This window comes from Anabrus simplex, chromosome 4 (genome assembly GCF_040414725.1).
Source record: "Anabrus simplex isolate iqAnaSimp1 chromosome 4, ASM4041472v1, whole genome shotgun sequence".
In the NCBI taxonomy this organism is placed as follows: Eukaryota; Metazoa; Arthropoda; class Insecta; order Orthoptera; family Tettigoniidae; genus Anabrus; species Anabrus simplex.
In genome coordinates, this window is record NC_090268.1 from 170750875 (window position 1) to 170777725 (window position 26851).

Consider the following 26851-nt stretch of genomic DNA (forward strand, 5'->3'; position numbering starts at 1 on the left):
CTACAAGTATTACACCTCCTTTTGACCCAAATCAGGCCACCACACCCAATACCCACCCCCAACCCCAAGACACCCTCAACCGACTACTCCAACCAAGAAACAACAACCCCAGCCAAGCCAAGCAAATATCCCAAGAAAACAACCCCAGCAAATCCAAGCATAAATCTCAAGAAAGTTCTCACTTCCATCCTGAAACGGGCTTCTAGCCACACTCCCATCCAGAAACAGCCTTCTAGCCTCACATTATCTCAAAGTCATCCACAAACGATCCTATACAACCGCAAAAAGCAGCAATCATCACCATCATAACCGAAGCACTGGAAACCGACAGGACGCCTAAGCGGGATGCACATAAACGCTGCAAATCCACATACTGTTTTTCTAAATTCGAAATTGTCACCGACATCGACACACCCGAATATATGATCAAAATACACATATTCCGGCAAACAATCCAGCGCCAGGGCCCGATACAGTTAAGCAACATCGGGCGTGGTCAGAGTTTGGATGGGTCACCAACCAGGCTCGGCCCTTGTTACTGGTGGAAAATAATTTAGAAAAAATCCAAATTATTACCTATACAGCCATGGTCCACACAACGCGAAGTTTGAACTTTGCTCAATTTTCACTTTACCGCAAACCACGATACAGATGATTAACTTTAATATAATCATTATCATTGTTACGGGGTTACCCGTGGACCAGCAGAGGTGAAATAAGGTGCCGGGGTGAATGGGTCTAACTACAAAATCAATGTTAATTTAAAACTTTAACAAAGGTTATATTATTTTTTCTTTTTAAAAATCAACAAATAACAATGTAAAAGGTACCAGTAGCAATAAACAAGTCTAGGAAAGACAAGATTGGTGGTATAAACAGAACTTGGGCTTCAAGCCCTCACTTAACAATTCCTGAGCTACACACTTAACTTTACAAAGATCATAACTTTACTTAAGGGCAGAAATCCCCTAATGCCTGGAGCACTGGCTCCCAACTCACAATATTAAGCCTCCGAAAGGCATTCAGTAATCTTACTTTGAAAAAGAGCTAACAGGCTCTCAGTTTTCAAGCCTATTCAAGGCAACACCAAAAATATCTTACATCTTTTGGCCTTCCATGGCCCAGCTTACAAAAATTGAAACAGGGGTATATTGTACCCAATCTATAGGGCCTTCGTGTAAAATAAATAACAGTTAAATAAATGGCCCGAACACAAAATGAAAGGAGGCGAATACTTGCACTCCTCGATGTGACTTCTTAAAACCTAAAGGGCACTAGGCCGATGAAACAGGGGCTATTCCCAAACTATGGAGGTGACTCGTATACGAATAATTTAAGACATTACGGAAAGGAAGAAAACCAGTTACAAAACGTAGTCACCTCAAACCAAAGTGAAGAGGAGCTCGAGAGGGTAGATCACTGTCTATCCCCGATTTAAAGTAAAAATTTTAGGAAGTTTTTACATAAGCCGGCAGAAAAATACATTTGTAGAAAAGTTACATGGTTAAAGTTTCGCACCTTTCCCTCAGGTTAAACTGCGGAGCTAGCAAGAAATAAAGATGTTAACTGGCCATTACCTTGCTGAAGACCTGCTGCCAGATGAAAGAGGAGGCTTCCGCCTCCTGCTCTACACACACACTAAGTTAGATGTTGATCAAATGGCCAAGAGAGGAGAAAATCTGCAGTTTATAAACCCTCGTGGAAGGTCCGAGACCTTTCATGAATAAATTAGCCACACCCGCTCAATTTTATTGGCTACCTTAAAGTTACACACCACAGCAAAATAATACAGAATTTGCCCAAACATCTAGATCATCAGTAATAAAGGGAACAAGTCACCTGGAAATACAAAGGAACAATACAACAACAGGGGAGGATGCAGAAACGGATACACAATGCAAAATCAATGATACCACAATGAATAGGAATGTGGAAATGGGAAAAGTGAATAACCCAGGAGCACCCCGACAAGATAATATAACCAGAAAAATGAAAGGGATAGGTAATGAGCCCACAATAACTGGAACAATGAGCAATAGCGAGCTCCAAGCTGGAGAAAGAAAGGTTTGGCTATACATAGGAAAACTCCACAGAGATATTACAGAAGAAAAAATTAAGGAACTTCTTCAAAAACAAGGAATAACACACCAGGTAACTTGTGAAGAATTACAAACCTAAGGATATTTCAAAGCTTTTAAAATTTCCATCCCGCTTGCGGAAAAAGAACGAGCCATGGAAGCAGTTTTCTGGCCAGCCGGAGTTCTAGTAAGACAGTTTCGTTTTCGAAAGAGAAGGCATGATGGCGCCAAATTTCAATAGGTTAATGAACACATTAATCAAAAAAGATAACTTTGATTCAGGAAATCTCACACTTGACTTGATTTTATGGAATGTAGAAGGAATAAGCGGCTTGCTTTCAACAACTCCAGAAAATCCTTGGGCAGGACATGATATAATTTTATTTTATTTTTATTTTTTTTTTGCTAGTGGCTTTACGTCGCACCGACACAGATAGGTCTTATGGCGACGATGGGATGGGAAAGGCCTAGGAGTTGGAAGGAAGCGGCCGTGGCCTTAATTAAGGTACAGCCCCAGCATTTGCCTGGTGTGAAAATGGGAAACCACGGAAAACCATCTTCAGGGCTGCCGATAGTGGGATTCGAACCTACTATCTCCCGGATGCAAGCTCACAGCCGCGCGCCTCTACGCGCACGGCCAACTCGCCCGGTAAATGATATAATTATAATTGGACATGATATAATTATAATCACAGAAACAATGCTGACAGAGAGGATGGATACGCCAGGCTACTACAGCAAACACGCATTATCAATTCAGAAGGAATCAGGAAGGCCAGAAGGAAGAGTGACCTGCACGTACAACAAAATGGGAAGACTTAGAGATACAATAATAGATGAAAACTTAGTAATCTTGAAAGCAGAAGAAATTACTATAGTAGGAACGTATATTAGTCCGTTGAAAAAAGTGGAAGACACTATCGAGCAAATAGCCAAAATTCTACCATTTACTGACAAGGACAAAAATATAATACTAGCTGGAGATTTTAACTGTCGTCTGGATAAACAGACTAGCAAAACAGATATCGTATTAGAAATGCTGCTCACGGAAGGATACCGTCTAATCAATACAAGTGAGGTGGTCACCTACTTGGCTCCAAACGGTTCCAGTACCATTGATTTAATCTTCTACCGAGGAAGAAATATTAAACTGATAGGACATCAGATTATGAGAAATCAAGGTATTGCCGCACAAAGGAAACATCTACCAGTATCGACAAATTTCTTAATCAGACAAGAGGTCCCACATGAAACATGGAATATACACATAAGATCAAGAAGTATAGACGAAAACAAACTCAGGGCAAACAGCCAAAGGATAGAAGAGACTCATCAGCTCATTGAGGAAAGTAATCTCGAAACAGCTCTAGGAATAGTAAGGGATTCTTTGTTCCACAAGAAACCTCGGAAGTCCAAAGAATGGTTTGATGAAGAATGCTACATAGAAAGAAGAAAAGCGCTCAAATTACTACATATAGCCAGAAGACTTAAAACTGTAACCACCTTACAAGCGTACGCGATACAACGAAGAAGCTATAAACAATTACTGAAAACGAAAAGGAACAACTATACCGAAATGCAGGCACAACAGAAAGCCCAAGAAGCTTTAAGAGATCCTTTTGTAGCTTTAAAGAGGAAAAGGGTGAATCCATCGAATCAAATAAACATGAATAAATGGGAAACCCACTTTAATAATGTACTAAGTACAGGAAGACGAACAGTAGCACCAGATATCGCAAAATGTTCGACAAAAAATCTAGAAATAACAATAGATGAAGTGACGAGAACAATTCAAGACACTAAAAAATACAAAGCAGCCGGTCCGGATGGAATTTACAACGATAATCTAAAAGACACTCTACAATTGCTAGCACCTTATTGGACCAAGCTGTTCAATAAATGTCTAGAAACAGGTATAATCCCGAAAAGTTGGAGGACGTCCTACATAAAAATGTTATACAAGGGAAAAGGAGAGCCTGATGATGAAAACTCGTATAGAGGGATAGCGCTAGAGAACATCATGAAAGTATATACAAAAATCATTAATCAAAGACTTAACGAACTAATAGATGATCATCTCCCAGAGGAACAATTCGGTTTCAGGAAAGGCAGAGGAATTCTACAAGCTGTCGCTAATTTACTAGATGAGGTGCAAGAAGCACTTAGGCACCCAAAAGGAAAATTTTATGCTATATTCATTGACTTCAGCAAGGCCTTCGACGTGCTCAACAGATCAAAATTAATGGAAAAAATTAGACGGTATGATTGGAGCAGACAACGAACTTCAGATTGTAATAAATAACCTTCTAGCCTACAATAGCGTGAGAATAGATGATGGGGTATCACTCTCTTCCCCCATCACTCAAACAAAAGGTGTATTACAAGGAGACCCCATTAGCCCTACGCTTTTTAACGTAGCTACAACAGACATGACAAGAATAACAGATAATTTGCCAACAGTGCTGTGTGCCTACGCAGATGACATGATAATAGGATCGAGAAACAGAGAAGACCTTCAGATCGCAGTAGATAGACTACAGGAATGGGCCGAAACAAACGACTTCCAGGTTAACAAGAACAAGACGGTCTGTATGGTCTTCAGAAAAGAAGGAAGAATAGCAGCGACAGACATAATTTCATATGCAGGGGTAGACTTGACTACAGTAAATAAGTTTCGCTACCTCGGCATCACTCTACAAACGTCAGGATCTTCGTTCAAAATACATGTGAGGGAAAGAACAGCAGCAGCAATAAGAGGAATTTACGATATACAAGACCCAACCAAAATATCAATAGGCTCGGCAATGAAACTTTTTCATGCAAAGATACTACACATTCTGACATATGGCATAGATTTAATCTGGGACAAATTATCAACATCTGACCTAACTACCCTTGAAAAAGTGAAAGCTACCTTTCTGAAAAGAATATTAGTTATTTCTAAGACATCTCCATCTAGACTAACTTATGAACTAGCTCAGGAGCCTTTCCTTATCGAGGACCTTAGATATCTTTCTGTGCCATCGACACCCCAAGCCACTGCTCACCTAAATCTGAGGTTAAGCAAAAGAGAAGAAATCTGGCCGGAGTTCTACGTGACGGATGCTATGACAAACAGAGACTGGATGGGCCCAAATAAGAACATGCGCAGTGCTATCAACAGGCTGGCTGTACATGGTTTCCATCATAAGCTATGCGTAAAAGAAATATATCACGATCCAAGCGACGAATGCGTGTGCAAACTGTGTGAGAAAATATGTGAACGAAGAAGAAGAAGCCTGTGATAGGCTGAAAATTAATTACAGAAATTAGGGATTGGCTGAATTCAAAACTGGCGGAAAGAAGAGATCAATATTGCCAACCCAAAAATGAATGAACGAAATTTGGTAAAGAAAAACTTATGAATACAAAATTTCTTCAAAAAACGTTCCTTCACTTCGCACCAGGGTGCATGATCATAGTTTTTTAGCCGTGACATCTATGAGGGAATGTCCAAAATTCTTGATGAATTGAAAACAAAAACAAGTAGAAATTTACACAGTTCTGGAAACTTCACAATAACAAAATTACGTCAAATTACTGTAGTGACATCTTCTGAGTAAAAGTTTAAGTAGGTCTAGTCTCAAGTTCACTGTTCCTCCTGTAGAGGAGTTCTATTAGGCGCAACATTTAAATGCGCGGCGTTGGGGTGTACCTCCCGGTACAGTCATCATTATTATTATTATTGCTAACTACTTATTCTCCTGAACAGGTCAGCAGAGGAGCGCAATTAAGCGCACCGGTACTGGTACCCAATAAGGCCCCCTCGGGGGTGCCCTAACAGTAATATTTGAGGCAGTATCTTCGTGTCGTCCCAGCCATCTCGTGCGCGGACCAGCTTTGGGACTATGATTCTACATCGTTACCCTGCCTGGCGAAACGCCAATATTCTACACGTAAAGTACGAATGTTCAGTAAACATTCTAAGCCCGAGGTGCGAACCTCGAACGCTAAATATCAAGTGTGAGAAGTGGTGTTTAAAATATTACAAGTCATTTTTACTGATTGACGAACATTTAACAGTGACATGAGTGTGGTAGAATTTATCTCGTAAAAGTAACACTCATTCTACGAACAAATATTCCCGAAATGACTCGTGGGAACTTCATTCTTAGTTGTTGTTCTCGTAAAGACTGTGCATTCAAATTATTTCGTTTGAATGACATTCCGAATGTGCATTTAAAAACTGTGCTTTATTTTCAGAAAATCTGTTCCCTATCATATATGAATTGATAGTGCCTCAGTGTTGGAACTTCGTCTCTTGCGTAGACTATGGCTTAAATTCATGACTGCTCAGTGAAAAACTGTTACGGAGTTTTTCCGTGGTAGGTAGAGGTGAAAGAAGGTGCGGGTGTGAATAGGTCTCCAGCTACGAAAGCAAAATTAATTTAAAATTTAACAAGGTTATATTTTCTTTTCAAAAACAAGAAATAACAAGTATGGCAGGTACAAAGTAGCAAGTCAAAAAGGGTAGTTACAATATTTACAGGAATTGGGCTTCGCGCCCTGATTTTACACAGCTTGGGCAATCAGCTCAGTTTTACCCCAAACACGAGTTTTAACAGAGGGGCAGAAAACCCCATTCATACCTAGGAGCCCCTGCTCCAAATTACACAGAAAAGCCTCCACGAGGCATACAACACTTAATTTTCAAAAGAGCCACTCGCTCTCAAAATTTAAGCCTCTCCCAGGCCACACCAAACTCCACCTTCAAGTTGTCCTCACTGGACATAGACACAGGGGTACAATATCCAACCTACTGAGGTCTATTAAATGAAAAGGGGCAATTACATGACCTCTAAAATAACAATTTGAGAGGAGGCAATCTGCACTCCTAATACACTTGTTTTTAAAAAAACCTAATCTGGCTCTAGGCCACTAATGCAAGGGCTAATCCCATACTACCGAGGTGACTTTAGAAAAGAGCAATTTGTTTTACATTAACGAAGAATAGGTTGAGAAAATAAGTTCACCTCAAAACAATAAGAGTGGGAGCTCGAGAGGGTTAGCACTCTCTATCCCAGAAGGTAGCTTAAAAGAGAATAGAAGAAAGATTGTTACATTTTAGGAAAAGGTTACATGGTGGAACGCTTCGCACCCGCCCCGAGAGTTAAACTGCTGAGCTAGCAAAGAAAGAATTTATTAATCGGCCATTACCTTATTGATGACCGCTGCCGAGGAAAGAGGCGCTTCCCGCCTCCTGCTATGTACTTTATACACTGAAAGATGGAACAGAAGTGGCCCGGAGACCCTAAAATCAGCAGTTTAAATCCTCTCGCGGAAGTTTCTAGGCGTTAGGGGAATGAAAACACCCGCCCACAATTACTTTATTGGCTAGGGTACAGAAACATATCCAAGATGGGGGAAGATACATCGGATTGGTCGGAAATTACTAAAAGAAATTCGGGATTGGATAAATCTAAAACAAGGGGGAAAAGAGGGGTATACAGCCAACTTAAACAATAACAGAAAGAAATTTAGCAAGAAACAAACATTTGAAATAAAAATTTCTCCAACAAAATAGTTCTTTGACTCCGCACTAGGGTGCACTATTGTTGATCTTCAGTAGTGTCCTCTAGAAGAGAAAGTTCACACTTCTTACTTCAAGCGAAACAAAAACACATCAAAAATGACACAGTTCAAAAACTCAAAATTTTCCACGTGGTGACATCTTCTGAGAAGGTAAAGAATTAATAGCGTAGATAAAGTTCAGACTTCCTCCAACAGAGGAGTTTCAACTGGCGCACATTTTAAATTAGCGGAGTGGAGGTGTACCTCCCGGTACAGACCTCCCCCCCCCCAAAAAGTTCCTCCCGGGGTGACACATGAAATTGTTTGAAAACAAGGTCCAAGTTTTGATGTAGATATGGAGATTAATTGCCAAAAAAAAAATTTATAAGATTTTCTTAATTTGGTTTGATTTAGTTTCAAAATTTTGTTGTTGCAGATGAAGTAAAGTTTTTAAGTTTGTAGAAGTAGAATTCCGAAGATAGACTTTTAATACTTAAAAGTGATGAAAAATTTTGCAATGTCCACCAAATATTGCTGTTGAATTCCCGAGTGTAGTCATTGCTTATCGTAACTGTCCATGTAGTTGAGGTTGATGAAGTTGGATGGCCAGACCGGCCGTTGCAGCTTGCGTCTAAAGGAGGCCGCTCGGACCCCTCAAGTACCCTGAGATACCGCTCGCCCGCACTATGAGGGGAGCAGAGGTGTTGAAACACGCCGCGCCCGCGGTGAACATATACAGGCTGCGGGCAAGTAGCAGGTCGTGCGCCGCACATCAGCCTAGGCCGGGAGGAGAGCTCCGGCTCGCCGTGCACATGTCGTCCTCGCTGGGGCCGAGGGGGCCCGTCCTCGAACCCAGCCGCGGCACAGCGCCGCGCGGCTGCGGGGGCACTGAAACATTTAAGCTAGGCGGCAGAATTGTGTTGGACCATCATGTTTCTTTTGAGGGCACAGGCATGTAGAGAGCTTGAGGGGCCAGCGGCGTGCAGATATCCATGGCATTTCATCTAAGCCAGCCACTGTGTGTAATGGAGCAGGAGACGGGAGCGTGGTAATGGCCGTGGCAAGGACAGGATGGCAGTTTAACAAATCGGGGGAGGTTTCACAGAAATGCTTACATATAAAATAAAATAGAAGGAGCAGAATGCCTTAAGAGTGGAACTCAAGAAAAAAATATAACCTTCATATTCCTATCAAATTATATGAAGCAAGTTGACACAAAATTTACACCGGTTTCACCTGGGACAGGTGAACCCTAAATATCCTCTCGGTGGCTGGATTGCTTACTAACAATGTAACCGGCGTAAGAAAATCGAGAATGATGCATGGCCCATGAAATCTGGGGGCAAGCTTGCCCGCGGGAACAAAATTCTTGACCATCACCTGCTCACCTACCTTCAAAGTGGTGGGTCTCCGTCCACGATCATACTTTTCTCTAACCTTTTCATGAGATACCTTAAGATTGGCTTTAGCCTTCTTCCAAAGATCTTTAATATTATCCGGATCTATTGTCTCGGGTAGAATGTCACTCAGAGACCAAAGGTTAGAGAGCGGCGTGTTGGGAACAAACTTGAACATCAAGGAAGCTGGAGTGAACTTATGAGATTCATGAACCGCCGAATTCAAAGCAAAAGCTAACCAATGCAGGGACGTGTCCCACCTGGAATGATCTTCATGATGATAGGCAATAAGTGCGCACCTGAGATTACGATTAACCCGTTCAGCCAGAGATGGTTGAGGGTAATAAGCAGAAGTAGTTACATGAGAGATGGATAAGTCAAAACAGAATTTACGAAATAAGTTAGATGTAAAAGCCTTCGCATTATCAGATACAATATATTGGCACGGACCAAAAGAAGCAAAAATAGAATTTAAGCAAGTAATGGTAGACTGAGCGGTAGCCAGCTTAGTCGGAAATAACCAAGAAAATCCGGTAAAACCATCTACACACACAAGGATGAACTTGTTGGCATTACCCTTTGACTGGGGGAATGGTCCTACATAATCAATATACAGGCGTTCCATGGGGCGCGACGCTTGCTGAGAAGACAAGAGGCCTACCTTGGTGGACATGGTCGGTTTACTAAGCAAACAGGATTTACAAGCCTTTACTAGTTCACGGATTTCACCGTCCATACCTTTCCAGATGAACATTTCACGAATCTTTTCACGAGTTTTAAAGATTCCAAGATGCCCTCCTAATGGGGTCTCATGATAATACTTGAAGATCATAGGTACAAGAACAGCTGGAACGACAACTTTCATCATCTTATCATGCCTCGAAGGGCAACATAGAACACCATTCCTCAGAACATAAGGGACAACATGTTCCCCAGAAGAAAGGGTTTCCATTATCGGAGCCAGCGTCGGATCTTCACGTTGGTATTTCTCGATATCCCTAAAGAGCATGGGAGCATCTGTTAGGATGGCATTAACCTTAGATAGTATGGACTCGGAAGGTGATGAATTGTCGACCGGTTCGTGGGTCTCGACGTCGTTAGAAAACATACGGCTGAGTCCATCAGCAACAACATTTTCGGTACCTCTGATATGTCTAACATCAAACTGGAAGGCAGAAATACGGATGGCCCAGCGGGCTATACGACCAGTACGACGCGGCCTACCTAAGACCCAGCTTAAGGCTTGATTATCTGTCGCCAGGTCGAATTTGACATGTTCCAGATAGAGACGGAACTTCTCTAAGGCGAATAAGACTGCCAAACCTTCGAGCTCATAGACGGAATACTTGGCTTCTTGAGCCGACAATGTCCTAGACGCATAGGCGATGGGGCGCCTCCCTAGTTCAGTCTCTTGAAGAAGGACTGCAGCTACCGCTGACGACGATGCGTCGGTTTGGACAATGAATTTCTTCGAGAAATCAGGCATAGCCAGTACAGGGGCATTACAAAGAGCTAATTTAAGGTCTTCAAAAGCGGCTTGTTGAGAAGGTCCCCACTCGAATTTGATGCTTTTCCTACGAAGAAGGTTTAAGGGCGCCGCTCTATTAGCGAAGTTAGGAATAAACTTCCTGAAGAAATTCACCATACCAATGAACTTGGCGATACCTTTAATGTCTTTGGGAGGTTTAAAATCACGGATGGCCTGTGTTCTAGAATGATCGACTGCTACACCATCCGGTGACACAATATGCCCTAGGAAAGACATAGAGGGCTTAGCAAAGGCAACCTTGGACAACTTAACAGTTAACCCAGCCTTACGAAGGCGATCGAGAACTTCTCGCAGATGATCTAGATGTTCTTCAAAAGTCTCTGAAAATACGACGACATCGTCCAAGTAGTGATATAAGTACTCAAATTTGATGTCGGAGAAGACCCTATCTAGTAGCCTAGTGAGTACAGCTGCTCCCGTGGGGAGCCCGAAAGGCACGCGGTTGTATTCGTATAAATTCCAGTCCGTGGCAAACGCTGTAAGATGTTTAGACTCTTCGGCAAGGGGAATTTGATTATAGGCCTGATTCAAGTCCAAGATAGTAAAGAACTTGGCCTTACGAAACCATGAAAAACAAGAATGAAGGTCGGGAAGGGGCACAGATTGTAACCCCACCTTCCGATTGAGAGCCCTGTAATCAATGACAGGCCTGAAGCCCCCTTGGGGTTTCGGGACTAAAAAAATAGGCGAAGAATACGCTGACTTAGAGGGCCTAATAATACCGTCCTTCAACATCTGATCGATGATTTCTTTTAGAGCCTTCATTTTAGGTGGAGATAGCCTATAAGGTGGAAAACGGACAGGAATCGAATCCGTGACCTCAATTTTGTATTCAATAAGGTCAGTAACACCAAGAGTATCAGAGAACACCTCGGGAAACGACTGACACAATTTGCGAATACTATCAGCCTGCTCCTCAGGTAGATGCCTAAGGTCTAACAACATCTCATCCTGGGTAGGCGAAATAGAAGAACATGATGCAGAATTACACTTTAATAGAGGGATATTACAATTAGAGGCAAATTTGAAAGTGCAAGACCTACTCTGAAGATCGAGCACAAGACCAGTGTGAGAAATAAAGTCCGCTCCCAATATAATGGGGCAAGACAAGTGCTTGGCCACAAACAATTTAACTTTCCATGTGAATTTAAAAATACGAATTTTGACATATAAGGAACCGAGAATTTCTAATGGAGAGGAATTAGCCGAAACGTATTGGATCGCCGACAAACAATAGTTAGGAAGTTTACAAACAGATTTCAATTTTGAATACCAATCAGCCGAAATAATAGAACAAACACTACCTGAATCTAAGAGAGCTGTTATAGGCTCGTTATTTAACTCAATTTTGAGAAAGGGGACCGGTGCGGGGGTATCCGCCGCAATTCTAAGACACTCTTTGGGACCTTCAAAAGATGAATTTGAAAATTGCTCGTTCCCTGAATTTACAACCTGTTTACCAGGGGCTGAGTCTCGGGAAGATGGATTAGTCGACTCAGCCGAAGCCACTAGTCACTTTTTATTATTGGCATAGGTGGAATTTGCACCAGAAGTTGAGCAGGAGGGGGTGCTATTCGAATTGGGACAATTCTTGGCGATATGTGAGAAAGCCCCACATTTAAAACAGCCTTGTGATGACCCGGCTCCATTCCTTGTCCCACTTGACTTGATCAGTGGACACTTGTTGCGCAGATGGTCAGGCGACCCGCAAGCATAACATTTACGGGGATTGACTGGTCGGCGAGGTGGAGGCCGAGTATTACTAAAGGACACGCGACACGCAAAGAATCGGCGTATCTAACTCCTTCCGCTGAGACGGCCAATGCTTCAAGTTCAGAGAAAGTTTGCGGGCACGCCGCGAAACACAAATATGACCTATAGGGTGGTGAAATCCCTTCCACAATAGCTTGTACAATCTGATTCTCAGGGAAATGAAGAGCAAACACCCTAGTATAAAACTTAATGTCATGTATGAAATCAGCCAAGTTTTCATCCAAGCGTTGTACACGGTAATAGTACTTCTGAATAAGGGAGGACCTGGCCCTAGCCGGGATGAAGTTAGCTAGCAAATGGGCATGGAAATCCTCAATAGATGATTGCTCGGCAATGGCTCTTACGATTTTATCTGAGAGAATACCAATAGCATACGGATAGATAATTTGCAAAATTTGACATGGAGAAAGAGAAAACACAAGGGCATGATCCTGAAATTCAACTAGAAATCTTAAAAATGAAATTACATCACTGGTGGTATTAACGGAAAACCTAGAGATGCCTCTGAGCAACATTGCCAATGGATGAGGCAAGCTGCTAAACCCGGGTGACATAGTAGGTAAAGGTTTCAATGGCAAGGAAGTTAATTCAGAACGGATGTTACTCAATGATGCACGACGTTCAGATTCGTTGTCCAATGGGGCAGGGATAGTTTGAGCAGCAACGGTTATCCTATTAACTTCTCCCCTGGGAGGCGCTTCCTCACTACCTGCATTCACTGTGGTGGGTAGATCGCTTTTGGGAGGAACCTCCCCTGTTAACAATTGAGTGACCTTGCTAGATAATTCAGACATATTTTCAAGCAGCGTACTAGCTTCCTTCTTCTGAACGTCATTCAACTTTAGAGACAACAGATCGTTAACCCTATTCGAAAAATGATATAGCCTAGCTTGCACACGCTTAATTTGATTAGGAGAAGGATCATTTTCATCAAAAAAACTAACTACAGAAGCTAGCCCAGTAATATTCTCCGTGATCGTGGAAAGAGAGTCGTCAATTTCTTTCTCTCCCAAATTGGGGATGGAAATGGGCAAATATAGGGACTCTCTAAGCTTGTTTGTGTCTACTGCAACCGTGCCTCCAGATTGTACATTTCTAATAGTCAATTCATAGATCAACTCCTCCTTGCGCAAATAGTTAAGATGGAGAACATCGCGAGGGCCGGGCATGGTGACAGAACAATTTTGAAAAACTCAAAAAATTCCAGCAACTGGGAAAATAGTTAGAGTTCGGAACAAACAATGTTTAGCCGTCAAAAGGGGCTAAATTGAGACCCATTCAACCACGCTCTGCTACCACTTGTTACGGAGTTTTTCCGTGGTAGGTAGAGGTGAAAGAAGGTGCGGGTGTGAATAGGTCTCCAGCTACGAAAGCAAAATTAATTTAAAATTTAACAAGGTTATATTTTCTTTTCAAAAACAAGAAATAACAAGCATGGCAGGTACAAAGTAGCAAGTCAAAAAGGGTAGTTACAATATTTACAGGAATTGGGCTTCGCGCCCTGATTTTACACAGCTTGGGCAATCAGCTCAGTTTTACCCCAAACACGAGTTTTAACAGAGGGGCAGAAAACCCCATTCATACCTAGGAGCCCTTGCTCCAAATTACACAGAAAAGCCTCCACGAGGCATACAACACTTAATTTTCAAAAGAGCCACTCGCTCTCAAAATTTAAGCCTCTCCCAGGCCACACCAAACTCCACCTTCAAGTTGTCCTCACTGGACATAGACACAGGGGTACAATACCCAACCTACTGAGGTCTATTAAATGAAAAGGGGCAATTACATGACCTCTAAAATAACAATTTGAGAGGAGGCAATCTGCACTCCTAATACACTTGTTTTTAAAAAAACCTAATCTGGCTTTAGGCCACTAATGCAAGGGCTAATCCCATACTACCGAGGTGACTTTAGAAAAGAGCAATTTGTTTTACATTAACGAAGAATAGGTTGAGAAAATAAGTTCACCTCAAAACAATAAGAGTGGGAGCTCGAGAGGGTTAGCACTCTCTATCCCAGAAGGTAGCTTAAAAGAGAATAGAAGAAAGATTGTTACATTTTAGGAAAAGGTTACATGGTGGAACGCTTCGCACCCGCCCCGAGAGTTAAACTGCTGAGCTAGCAAAGAAAGAATTTATTAATCGGCCATTACCTTATTGATGACCGCTGCCGAGGAAAGAGGCGCTTCCCGCCTCCTGCTATGTACTTTATACACTGAAAGATGGAACAGAAGTGGCCCGGAGACCCTAAAATCAGCAGTTTAAATCCTCTCGCGGAAGTTTCTAGGCGTTAGGGGAATGAAAACACCCGCCCACAATTACTTTATTGGCTAGGGTACAGAAACATATCCAAGATGGGGGAAGATACATCGGATTGGTCGGAAATTACTAAAAGAAATTCGGGATTGGATAAATCTAAAACAAGGGGGAAAAGAGGGGTATACAGCCAACTTAAACAATAACAGAAAGAAATTTAGCAAGAAACAAACATTTGAAATAAAAATTTCTCCAACAAAATAGTTCTTTGACTCCGCACTAGGGTGCACTATTGTTGATCTTCAGTAGTGTCCTCTAGAAGAGAAAGTTCACACTTCTTACTTCAAGCGAAACAAAAACACATCAAAAATGACACAGTTCAAAAACTCAAAATTTTCCACGTGGTGACATCTTCTGAGAAGGTAAAGAATTAATAGCGTAGATAAAGTTCAGACTTCCTCCAACAGAGGAGTTTCAACTGGCGCACATTTTAAATTAGCGGAGTGGAGGTGTACCTCCCGGTACAATTTCCGTAGGAAGTGTGCTCTTTCAGACTGTGTTTCCGTACGGCAACTTAATTTCTTTTCGTACTTCTAAAGAATACTCTAAATGAAGGAACTATGTTAATTTCGAATGACTATTCTAAATTAAATAACTGTGTTAATTTCGAATGACTATTCTAAATTAAATAACTGTGTTAATTTCGAATGACTATTCTAGATGAAACACCTGTGTTAATTTCGAATGACTATTCTAAATCAAAGAACTGTGTTAATTTCGAATGAATATTCTAAATGAAAGAACTGTGTTAATTTCGAATGAATATTCTAAATGAATGAACTGCGTTAATTTCGAATAGCTATTCTAAATGAACTGTGTTAATTTCGAATAACTATTCTAAATGAAAGAACTGTGTTAATTTCGAATGACTACTCCAAATGAAAGAACTGTGTTAATTTCGAATGACTATTCTAAATGAATGAACTGTGTTAATTTCGAATAACTATTCTAAATGAATGAACTGTGTTAATTTCGAATAACTATTCTAAATGAAAGAACTGCGTTAATTTCAAATGACTATCCTAAATGAAAGAACTGTGTTAACTTCGAATGACTATTCTAAATGAAAGAACTGTGTTAATTTCGAATGACTATTCTAAATGAAAGAACTGTGTTAATTTCGAATGACTATTCTAAATGAAAGAACTGTGTTAATTTCGAATGACTATTCTAAATGAAAGAACTGTGTTAATTTCGAATAACTATTCTAAATGAATGAACTGTGTTAATTTCGAATAACTATTCTAAATGAAAGAACTGTGTTATTTCCGAATGACTATTTTAAATGAAAGACCTGTGTTAATTTCGAATAACTGTTCTAAATGGAAGAACTGTGTTAATTTCGAATAACTATTCTAAATGAAAGAACTGTGTTAATTTCGAATAACTTTTCTAAATGAATGAACTCTGTTAATTTCGAATGACTATTCTCAATGAAAGAACTATGTTCATTTTATGAGATTGTGCTTTGAAATACTGTATGCTTTAGAAAACTTCGAAAGACGGTCTATCGAGGAAGGAGTTTCTTTCATTTGATCTTGTCTTAGCGATCGTTCTTATTTTACGAACAGTGCTGTAGTATGTTAATGGGATTGTACTTCATTACGACGCTTGTCATACCTTCAAGTGTTGTATAAAACTACGTCTCAGCATCATTCTTTGATTTTCATTAGACTGTGCTTAAAAAAACAATGTTAAATTCATTGCATTATTAACCTTAGTGATGGAGAATGTTACGAACTGTCATTTTCTATTTTTCCGACGAATGACACGGACGGTTATTATTTCACTTTTGAACTGTGTTAATATAACTTTCGTCGTAGATTGTAAAACTGATTTAATCTCTTCGATGAAAGCATCACTGGAAACTTGTTTATGTGTGCTAAAGTTTACGAACAATAGAACTCGTAACTCATATGAACAGTGTTACGCAATTATCTCCAGTGCAGTGCTGTAAGGAAGTCTCGTTCAGATTTTATTGACGTTCTGTTCGGTGTCACACGCTCTCTTTACTCCCTTCTTGGGACTTAAGTAGAATTCATTGATTAACTATACATTCCACGCTGCACTTCACCTGTCATTAGACTGCGTGGTTCGAGCCTCTAGCAGAACTTCCAGAACCGTCGACCATCGACGGATTACGCTGTTCCATAGTGCAGAGAAGTGTTCAATGGTGAGGGGAAGGAGCTCGTCATCACGGGACGTCATCGACGCCAACGCCGTGGGGACGGCGTCCTCATTTCCCAACCTGAACTCTGTAAATTCAGCTCTTCATCTATGAGGTGATATGATTTGCTCCTTTCTTTTGAATAAACAAAAGTTCAAAAGTATAAGAAATTATTGTACTACTCTCTCTCTCTCTCTCTCTCTCTCTCTCTCTCTCTCTCTCTCTCTCTGACGTTTCCTAAGCATGGACCGTACACGCCCTGGCGTCAAACCCATGCTCTCCACTGAAAAATGTACGGGCGTCGTCGATACGGATACAATATATTCCTTTATAACAAACCACAGCACATAAGTGTGTTAAGATACTAGCTCTAGATAAGAACTGTTGATAAATATAAGACACTGAACACAAGTTTGAAGCTGGAAATTTTCGTCACCTAATGCGAATAAAAACTAATTCATGCACAAGAGGGTTAATTAATGCAGATCTCTTCAACAACATTCCTCATTTTAAAAATCAGTATCATAATGAAACTGCGTTTATGTGGCAACGTACCGGTTACTCTGGTAATTCTACGGCTGAAAGGAGAGACCGATGTCCAGTCTCGTGCATTATTCATTCAATCGCTAAGTGCTCGTTGAATTCCAGTCGACAAGATGTAGTAATGGTTCCTGTACGGGACAATGTCAACATTTAAGATCAAGACACAAAAGACTAAACTAAAAATGCCCAAGAAATTAAGATATACTTAACCCAAGGTCTCCCGCTCTTTCTTGTAATTTTACAACGCACAGCTTCACAGAAACTGGTGAAAAATACGCCCCAGCGTTGAAACTTCCTTTAAAGAAATGACGACTCTAGTGTTGACAAGAGAGTGATGAGCGAACAATCGTCGTCAAATGGACGAAAGGATGAAAATTCCATTTTTAAATTAAACTGAATTATTCCTCCTCTGGTGCCACTTACCAGAATGAAGTTCAACGGCCTGGTTCAGAATGGACTTCACTTTAGAGGAAATTGTCTGATCGATTATTATTATTATTATTATTATTATTATTATTATTATTATTATTATTATTATTATTATTATTTCGTGTTCGAGAGTTGATACAATACAAATACTGTATACATAAATACAGGTATGTAAATCAAGATACACGTTACAATTATAAAAAAATGCAAGGTATCTTACAGATCTATATTTTTTTTTGCTGGCAGGATGTAGTGTTGTATGGGCCAGAATAAATTTGTTACTTTCATTGACCTGTCTTAGTCTCATCCTTAGCTCTGACACTATGAAAATAACCGAGGTATAAACGATTCCAGTAATACCGTTCCTTCTGCAGTCAGTCACTGATGTGAATGGTTTTAAAATATCGCTCATCGGGTCGGTTCGAGCATTCATTTCAGTGGGCTTGGCAGACTGATAAGTAATAGCAACTTCTGGCTCAGTGAAGAAATCAATGGGAAACTACCTCACTCCTCATTTCCCTAGTATGCCTCCTCAGTGACACCTACACTACCTATGACAGCTGTTGGTGGAGCTGTGGAGGACCAAACCAGCCTTCAGGCTGAATACCCAACATACAACATACATATTTTTTGAGGTCACACAGAGTCCGTCCAATAATTAGTGACAGCAATTCCCTCTTTGCTCCCTTCAACGAGGTCTTGAAATGTACACTGAACAGGGTACATTTGACAGTTATACATGTGCGGCGTAGTTTGTATTTCCCCACAATCACAGTGTTCTGTCTGTTTTTCTAAATACTTGTACTTCTTGAGGTTTTCTATATCTTCCAACAGCATCCCCCAAACGATTAAGTGACCTCCAAGTAGTCGAGTTTAGTAGATGTCCAGAAAGTGGAGATTCATGTGGTACCATCCACTCCGAGATGTGCTCTGCTCTACTTTGCCACGTGTCCCGGCGGACTGTTGCTGGTGATTTGTTTAAAGTGGCAGGGACGTTGAGGAAGTGATGAGATTTCCTTGAATGAATTGACAGCTCTAGTAATCACAACAGAGAGATGAGCGACCAATCGTCGTCGAATAGATGGAAGGGTCACAATTCCATTTTGAAATTAAACTGTATTGTTCCTCCTCTGGCGCAACTTATCAGAATAAAGTTCAGCGACCTGGTTCAAAATGGACTTCACTTTAGAGGAAGTTCTCTGAGATATTCATTTGACGCCAAAGGAACTAATCAAGAAGGAGCGATCCAACAGACTTACGCACTTCATGTGTTTCGTCACAAACTTCCCTAACCGTCAGCCATATAGTTTCTTTCAATGCTGAGGTACCTTGAATATTAACCCGTTAGTGCCCGATTAAAACTGTTATTGATTTATTTGCTTTCAATACTTGACGTTTGTATCTACGCTCCCAAATAAGAAACAATAATATTTGAAAATTATGTCACAACGTTTATAATTACTTACCAGTGAAAATAAACACATGTGGAAACAGTGACTTAACCCCCACGCAATGGCAAAATCCAAAGGCCAGTACATAATTTTAAAAACTACAAATTCAGCTCTCTTACCGATATTTCATGAAATGAGTAACACAATTTGAAGATAAACAACATTTAATAAACCTTCTTTGAAATAATAATTAATTAAAACATTAATTAAAGGTGATGAAATTAGGATGATGTATCTCAATTTACCTGATTAAAATATTACACCTAATTCTTGAAAATTAGTTCACTAATTAAGTAAAATTGTTAAAGGAGATTAAAAATTGTCTTAACTATGGAACTCCAAAATTATAAAAAAAGCTCCATGTGGTAAGTTGAGAAGATATGGAGAAAGTCAAATCTCAGTTCATTCCCAAAAATGTATGTACGGACATACAGAAATGACAAATCATTAATAGATGAACAAGTATGAATTTAACCACGATTCAGGATATAACGACGAAATTAATGTTCAGTATCACATGTTCACAGCAATCAGCTAATCATCATCCATACCCCACAAAATCTTTTCTCTGAACAACACGAATTTAAGATAAGCGGAATTTATTAAATATTCCTTGAAATAGTAATTTATTAGTTACCGGTAAATAATTAAAGGGGGATTAAATTAAGATGAAGTACCTACATTTACTTGATTTGAATACTACGCGTAATTCTTGAAAATTACTTAATTAAGTAAAATTATTAAAGGGTATTAAAAATTGTCTTAATTCTAGAACCCCTAAATTATAAAAATCCTCGAAGTGGTAAGACGACAAAATATGGAGAAATCAAATCTCAATTCATTCCCTATAAATTATGTACTGAAATAGAGAAATGACAAATCATAAGTAGATGAACAAGTATTAATTTAACAACGATTCAGGATATAACGACGAAAATAATAAAGTTCAGTATCACACGTCCACAGCAATCCTACAATCATCATTCATACTCCACAAAATCTTTTCCTTCAAAGAAAACAAGCGAAAAAGAAAACAATCCATCAATAAAATAAATGCAGGTATCAGGCAACAAAGGTGAAGTAGACACAAGGCATATTACAACATACTGTACATTTAACTGCAAGAAGTCGGCGAATAATTTTGAAGGCTGAATATCCAACATACATATTTATTGCGGTCACGCTGAGTCCGTCCAATCTATAGCGACAGCAATTACCTCTTTGCTCCCTTTAAGGAGGTTTGAAATGTACAGTTATACATGTGCGGAGCAGTTTCTATTTCCCCACAATCATAGTGTTCTGTCTGTTTTTCTAAATACCTGTACTTCATGAGGTTTTTTCTATATCTTCCAATAGCATCCCCCAAACGATTAAGTGACCTCCAACTAGTCGAGCTGAGTTGATGTCCAGAAGGTGGGGATTCATGTGGTACCATCCACTCCGAACTGTGCTTTGCTCTACTTTGCCACGTGTCCCGCTGCACTGTTGCTGGTGATTTGTTTAAAGTGGCAGAGACGTTGAGGAAGCCATGAAATTTCCTTTAATGAATTGACAGCTCTAGTAATCACAACAGGGTGTTGAGCGACCCATCTGCGTCGAATAGATGGAAGGAACACAATTCCATTTTGAAATTAAACTGTATTATTCCTCCTCTGGCGCAACTTATCAGAATAACGTTCAGCGACCTGGTTCAAAATGGACTTCACTTTTGAGAAAATTGTCTGAGATATTCATTTGACGCCAAAGGAACTAATCAAGGAGCGATCCAACAGACTTACGCACTTCATGTGTTTCGTCACAAACGTCCGTAACCGTCAACCATATTGTTTCTTTCACTGCCGAGGTACCTTGAATATTAACCCGTTAGTGCCGGATTAAAAGTTTTATTGATTTATTTGATTTTAATACTTGACGTTTGTATCTACGCTCCCATATAAGAAACATCAATATTTTAAAACTATGTCACAACGTTTATAATTACTTACCAGTGAAAATAAACACATGTGGAAACAGTGACCTAACCCCCACACAATGGCAAAATCCAAAGGCCAGTACATAATTTTAAAAACTAAAAATTCAGCTCTCTTACCGATATTTCATGAAATGAGTAACACAATTTGAAAATAAACAATATTTAATAAACCTTCTTTGAAATAATAATTAATTAATTAATTAAATGTTGATGAAATTAGGATGAAGTATCTCAATTTACCTCATTTAAATACTACACCTTGTTCTTGAAAATTAGTAAAGTAATTAGGTAAAATTGTTAAAGGGGATTAAAAATTGTCTTAATTATTGCATCCAAAAGTTATAAAAATGCTCGATCTGGTAAGTCGAGAAGAGATGGAGAAATCACTCAGTTCATTTCCAAAAATATGTACTGAAATATAGAATTGACAAATCATTAATAGATGAAGAAATATTAATTTAACCAAGATTCAGGATATAACGAGGAAGTTAATAAGGTTCAGTATCACACGTGCAAATCAATCAGCGAATCCTTATTCACAACCCACAAAATCTCATTTCTTCAAAGAAAACAAGCCAAATATGGAAACAATCCCTCAATAAAATAAATGCAGGTATCAGGCAACAAACGTGAAGAATACACAAGGCATATTAAGACATACTGTACGTTTAACCGGCATTAAGTAAGATAATAATTTTGAGGGCTGAATACCCAACATTCAAAATACATACTTCCTGCGGTTACACTGAGTCCGTCCAATAATTAGCGACAGCAGTTCCCACTTGCTCCCTTGAACCCGTTAGTGCCTGATTAAGTAATGTTATTGATTTATTTGCTCTTAACGCTTTGATGTTTGTATCCAGGGTCCCAAATAAGAGACAATAGTATTTTAAAATTACGTCACAACTTTTATAATTACTTACCAGTGACAATAATCACATGTGGAAACAGTGACAAAACTCTCACAATGTGGCAAAATCAAAAGGTCAGTACACAGTTTTAAAAACTACAAATTCAGCTCTCTTACCGATATTAAATGAAATAAGTAACACGATTTTAAGATAAACAAAATTTAATAAATATACTTTGCATTAATAATTAATTAATTAGTTAATTCATTAGTTAATTAATTAAAGGGTGACAAAATTAGGATGAATTGCCTCAATATATCAGTTTTAAATACTACACCTAAGTTTTGAAAATTTGTTAACTAATTAAGTAAAATTGTTAAAGGGGATTAAAACTGTCTTAATTATGGAAAGCCAAAATTATGAAAATGCTCGATGTGGTAAATCGAGAAGATATGGAGAAATCAAATCTCAATTCATTCCGAAAAAATTATGTACTGGAATGTAGAAATGACAAATCATTAGTAGATGAACAAGTACAAATGTAACCACGATTCAGGATATAACGACGAAGTTAACAAGTTTCAGTATCACACGTCCACAGCAATCCTACAATCATCATTCATACTCCACAAAATCTTTTCCTTCAAAGAAAACAAGCGAAAAAGAAAACAATCCATCAATAAAATAAATGCAGGTATCAAGCAACAAAGGTGAAGTAGACACAAGGCATATTACAACATACTGTACATTTAACTGCAAGAAGTCAGCGAATAATTTTGAGGGCTGAATACCCAACATATATATTTATTGCGGTCACGCTGAGTCCGTCCAATCTATAGCGACAGCAATTCCCTCTTTGCTCCCTTTAAGGAGGTCTTGAAATGCACAGTTATACATGTGCGGAGCAGTTTCTATTTCCCCACAATCATAGTGTTCTGTCTGTTTTTCTAAATACCTGTACTTCATGAGGTTTTTTCTATATCTTCCAATAGCATCCCCCAAACGATTAAGTGACCTCCAACTAGTCGAGCTGAGTTGATGTCCAGAAGGTGGGGATTCATGTGGTACCATCCACTCCGAACTGTGCTTTGCTCTACTTTGCCACGTGTCCCGCTGCACTGTTGCTGGTGATTTGTTTAAAGTGGCAGAGACGTTGAGGAAGCCATGAAATTTCCTTTAATGAATTGACAGCTCTAGTAATCACAACAGGGTGTTGAGCGACCCATCTTCGTCGAATAGATGGAAGGATCACAATTCCATTTTGAAATTAAACTGTATTGTTCCTCCTCTGGCGCAACTTACCAAAATAAAGTTCAGCGACCTGGTTCAAAATGGACTTCACCTTAAAGGAAGTTCTCTGATATATTCATTTGACGCCAAAGGAACTAATCAAGAAGGAGCGATCCAACAGACTTCCGCACTTCATGTGTTTCGTCACAAGCGTCCCTAACCGTCAGCCATATTGTTTCTTTCGGTGCCGGAGTACCTTGTATATTAACGCGTTAGGGCCCTATTAAAACTGTGATGAAATTAGGATGAAGTACCTCAATTTGCCTGATTTAAATACTGCACCTACTTCTTGAAAATTAGTTAACTAATTATGTAAAATTGTTAAAGGGATTAAAAATTGTCTTAATTATGGAACCCCAAAAATTAAAAATACTCGATATTGTAAGTCGAGATGGCATGGAGAAATCAAATCTCAATTCAGGTCCTCAATGAGTTCTCCATCGTACCGAGGGGTCAGCATAGATTTGATGACAACGTCAAAATAATAATTTCCCTTGCAATGCCGCACTGCATTTGAACATGGTGCTTTACTGTACACATACCAAAGAATACTAAAATGCACTAAAATGAAATTTGCAAATTTGTGCAAAAATCGAGGTACGTACTCCACTTGTTGTACTACCTCTTAAAGCAGAGATCATCACCACATCTCACAAGAAATGCGATTGCACCAGCACAAAATATCTTGCATCACCTTCAGGTCTCCCTTAATACGGGCAAAGAAAGATTTCAAACCAATGGACAGCTTCTTGTTGCAGGCACGGCACAATGATGTAATATTGTCAAATACACAAGCCTAGATCCGTACCGTTCTCTCACCAACGGCATCACCCTGATCAGCGCAGAAATATCTCATAGCCCTATAAATAATGCCCTTGTGTTTCAGCCACAATCGTACATTTATACGCATTGTTAAATTTTCACACATTTACTGTCCCCAAGTACACCCTGGGCATTTGGGAAAGCGACGAATGGACTAAATGAGCCTCCCATAAGTAACTGATTATTTGAAAAGCTCAAAACACCGTTACAATTCTGGCATAACAATAGACCAGTTTGCAATCTAACAAAACAATAGCAGTCGTGAAATGCTTCACGCGCAAATAGTGGCAAGGTAGTGGGAACGATTTTATTCGGTGGTTTAACAAGAACCTCATAGATTCCTCGTAACTACTGCAGATAATGCCTTAGGATAAGAAGTTGTAGAGAATGCAACGGTTGTGGTATTTTTTTTTTTTTGCTATGGGCTTTACGTCGCACCGACACAGATAGGTCTTATGGCAACGATGGGATAGGAAACGCCTAAGAGTGGGAAGGAAGCGGCCATGGCCTTAATTAAGGTACAGCCCCAGCATTTGCCTGGTGTGAAAATGTGAAACCACGGAAAACCATCTTCAGGGCTGTCGACAGTGGGATTCGAACCTACTATCTCCCGGATGCAAGCTCACAGCCGCGCGCCTCTACGCGCACGGCCAACTCGCCCGGTACGGTTGGTTTCATCAAGACTGTAAAGAAGTTTCAGATTTTCAAAATGTTGGATACGAGTGATGCAGCATAACCAGGCTAGAGAAACTGTTGATGAACGCAGATTGGCCAGAGGGGAACAAGAGAGACAATTAAGCAAGAAAAGAAGAATGAGGAAACTGAACTCGTGGAGTCAAGAGCATCTGTAAAGTTTCAATTAAACTAACGTTTCTTCAACAGAAGTTAGAAAAACCGAAAGAACTTACAAAAAAGGACAGTTCTCTATTAAGATAAGGGTGGCACAAACTTCAGCAGTGATGAAGCTATACTTGATACATGGACTCGGAAATATAATGCACCAGTGAATGGAAATATACGTGACGGCAACGAAAGAATAGACACTGCAGAAGAAATAAATAGAGCCTGGGAATTAAAATGCAAATGCCAGGGGTACCACTAAGTCAGGCAGTTAGAAAACCAACCCATCAATTCATAAATTAATCAGTAAGGGCGAATGTGCACTACGTGTTCAACAATCACGTCAATTTAGTATTGTTGGCATAGAAAAGTTTGAACTCTTACTCAAAAATGTTGGTAATTTCGACGTAATTATTCCTCTTTACTGAAACTGTGCATAGCGAATTGAACAAGAGTTAATCTTCGAAGATTTAGCTTGGGATGAACCCATTGTCGAATTGCAAAATATAAACAGCAATTTGGACAAGCCCTAAAATCCACGTGATTTCTTATATTCTGCTTTGATTGCATTCCCCCAATGCGATTTGAATTGATGATGCGTTTTGTTTAAAGGGGCTTAACATCTCGGTCATCGTCCTGTATTTGTATGAAATGAGACGAAATATAATGAAAAATTAAAAGTCAAAATCCTCCACTGACCTGAAAGCAGAACGTGAGGATGAAAAATGAATGGACGGATATGAATCAATTTATCACATAAATCAGATCTTCACGTGTTCAACAATCACGTCAATTTAGCACTGGTGGCATAGAAATGTTTGACCTCTTACTCAAAAACGTAATTTCGACGTAATTATTCCTCTTTACTGAAAATATTGACGGATAATATTGACGTGGGAAGGGCCACGATGGGAGTGGAAATGAAACACTTTCTAGGCTTCGGTCGGGGTCGGATGAAAACAAGTGTTGAATAAGGGAGGTTTGATACGAAAGATGAAAGTGAAGAGCCCGAGACAAGAGAGTTGAAACAATGTCAGTCTCATCTAAGGCAACCGTGGTCGCCAAACCATGCTCGTAAGTTAGCATCCATCCCCTGGCATCCCTTTCAGTCACCTCTTACAAGCAGGGGTGCCGTGGATGTATTCTACCAATCTTAGCCACAGGGGATAACAAGGTGAGATCTCACGGTGGTATGAGGAGTCATAATGATGACGATGATGATGCTTGTTGTCTAAAGGGGTCCAAAATCCAGGTCAACGGCCCCTCATAATGACATCTATCACGAGTGAAGTAGAACCATGGTATTTCTCATGTAGCGGTACTAACCAAAGGTAACGTAGACTCACAGTGTCCCACACATTATGGTACTACTTACAAGCATTGTACGTCGCACAGGTAACACAGACCTATGGTGTTTCTCACATAACGGCGCCACTCATAAGCAACGCAGACCCACGGTGTCGCTAATATAGTGGTACTAATCACAGGCAACGCCCTGACCCTTGGTGTTTCTCACATAATGATAATACAGACAACGTAAGCCCATGGTGTTCCACATATGATGGTACTAATCACGGATACCGTAAACCCATAACGAAACACTCACTGCTGCTACCAATCACAAACCTATTGTGTGCGTAACATAGTGGTACTACTCGCAAGTAAAGGCGACCCATGGTGTTCCCCGCGTGATGGTACTATTCACAAGTAGTCTCATGGTTCTAATTCAATGACCCCCTTGGTCGCCCCTTTTAGTCGCCTCTTACGACGGGCAGGGGATACCATGGGTGTATTCATCGTTTGTGTCCCCCACCCACAAGGGCA

The 26851-nt window shown here is 39.9% G+C and overlaps 1 protein-coding gene across 1 annotated transcript in view; it reads left to right on the plus strand.

Moving 5' to 3' along the window:
• The window catches only part of LOC136872214 (sodium- and chloride-dependent glycine transporter 1-like), a 421393-nt gene that overhangs the window by 379310 nt on the left and 15232 nt on the right, over window positions 1-26851 (plus strand). The gene's annotated exons all lie outside the window — the stretch shown is intronic.